Raw genomic sequence first — 2,612 nt, 5'->3', positions numbered from 1 at the left:
AGAAGATCTCAGGATTTGTACGAACGGTGCCAAAACCAAAAAAAAAACTCAAAACGACGGCTTACTCGTCGTAAGGGATAATGCTTTTTCTCTTCTCTCTCTTTTTTTCTTTTTCTTACAAACTATTTTAAGAGGAAAAATAAAATATCTGTGACAATGTATTTGCATGTAAGATATGCGCCGTCCCGGCCCAGGAACTGAATTGCTAATGGTCTTTGCTGATGACCGAACACTGGATTTTTTTTCTGGTAGGCATAGGCACCTCATTTTTTTTTTATAAATGGATCAATTATTGAAAATTTGTATGCATATGGAATCTAAAATTTAGTTAGATCTTATTGAAGTTTAAATTTGATTTTACTTTATTTTACATATCCCTAATTTGAAATATCCAACTCAATATAAAACAAAACCAAAATCTTAAAAATTAAATTTATCATTTCCATATAAATGAGTAATCTCGCAAGTTAAAATACAAACCTGACTAATTTTTTTTTTTTCACATTAGTAGACTCATCTCTTCTTATTCGTAAAGATTGAGAATCCGAGTGTGTTTATTGTTTGTTAGAATATGAAATATAAACATTTGAGATATTTTTTCATAATATGGTATCCCCTTAACTGTATACTTCTTAGTACCAACCAATCGAATATATCAAAGATTGAAAAAAGCAATATGAATAAATAGACCATAAATATTATAAAATAGTATATATATATATATATATATATAATTATGGAAATATTAACAAATTTTGAGAACTAGTAATATGTTTTATAAAATGATTTTTTAATAAATGAAATAAATAAGTGATAACATGCAAATTTTATGGTTTCCTTAGTTCAACCAAAAAGAAAATATATGATTTAAATATTTGACAGATAAATATTAGATCATTAAATTTCCAGACCTTGATTTTTATTGTAAAGAATGAAAGTTAAGATTTTTAACAGAAAAATTATTGTAGTCTAGAATTAAATTGTTGATCCATTTAACAATGTGTTTTACGTTCATGAGTTATATTTTCATGTCGTTTGTACTTTCAAATCTTTTTGTCTTGAAAGATGACAAAAACGATACTATATGAATTTATTTAATAAGTATACAAAATGAATTTATTGATTAATGACAAAAAAAAAAAATTATCGTCGTTTTGATTCATTCAAAGTTCTTCGTCTTCTGTTCCGCGCTGTTTTTCTGGTAGTCTCCCCCTTCTTCAATTGAATCCAAAAATGAATATATGATTCGAATATTTAATATTCTAGAATGTAAATCGTGAAATTTCCATACCAATGGTAGAGATGAAATTTTGTTTAAATGTGAATTTTTCGATTTATAATGCTTAGGAGGTGTTATTGAACTCTACTTTAGAAGGAATTTTGACGACTTTAATAAAATCATATAGAGTAAATAAAAAAAAAATTCTGAACTATTATTAGTGAGTTTTCTTTAATCTTGTTGATTATTTTTACCCTAATTTTGTAAAATTTTCCAAACAATCTTTATATTTTGATGATATTTTCATGATTTTATTTTGTGAAGAAAAATGTATAAATTCATAAACCAATAACATAATAATTAAATTCATTAATAATCAGACATTATTTTGTTTTAGTTGATTAACACAAATTTAAATTTGAGTTTATAAAATTCGGAATCCGATAACTCTAGATTTATGAAGATTTTGATAATTTCTTTACAAATCCAAGTCTAATAACACCAAACTTTAATAGAATTTAATAAAATCTTGTTTGAATAACAACAGACTATACATCACCTTTAAAATCATTAAAAACTATTAAATCACAAACCAATAACAAAACAAAGTAATTTTTTTTTATCTCAGTAACTAGCAAAACTGCAAAAGAAAGAAATTGATTGTATTCCATAAATTAAAATTATAAATTAATATATTTTTTTGGTGAAAATTATTATTATTATAAACTTTTCCATTAGATAAATTAATCTCTTCAAAGATAATATTCTTACAAAATTATGAGAGATTTGCAAAAATGCCATTTTTCTATACTCTTTTGCAAAAATACCCTCTTTTGTTGTTCATTTTCAATAATATTTTTTTTATATAAATGACTTAATTCTAAACCCAAAACTCCAAATACAAATCCTACACCCTAAAAACTATGCACTAAATGTAAACTAGAGAATCCATATCTAATAAAAATCTAAAAATATCCTACTATATTAATTGAGGAATACAAATATGAAACTAACCTTAAAATGTGTAAAAATTAACATTCAATTGCCATTAGAATAACTTAACTAAGAGTAATTAATTAATTTTTGTTTTTTGTCAACAAAGAAATCAGCTCAAGCGAGCCAATTTGTGGGTAAATTGTTTACAAACAAAATAGGATACGGAGAAGAACGCGCTCGGCGTGCCAAAGAATCCGCTCGTACATTAGCATTTCTAGAAACCTGAACTAAAGAAAAAGAAGAAAACTCCTCCCTGTCAATCTTAATATCATCTAGGTATGTTGCAAAGACTGACCAATCCTGAGGCGAAGACACCATCTTCACCAAGTCGGAGCAGTCCGTGTAAAAAACCACCTCCCGGAAGTCATGTCCAATCATACATCGCATCGCCCAGATG

The sequence above is a fragment of the Camelina sativa genome, chromosome 19, assembly GCF_000633955.1.
Source record: "Camelina sativa cultivar DH55 chromosome 19, Cs, whole genome shotgun sequence".
NCBI lineage: Eukaryota > Viridiplantae > Streptophyta > Magnoliopsida > Brassicales > Brassicaceae > Camelina > Camelina sativa.
This window is presented reverse-complemented; position numbering follows the sequence as displayed.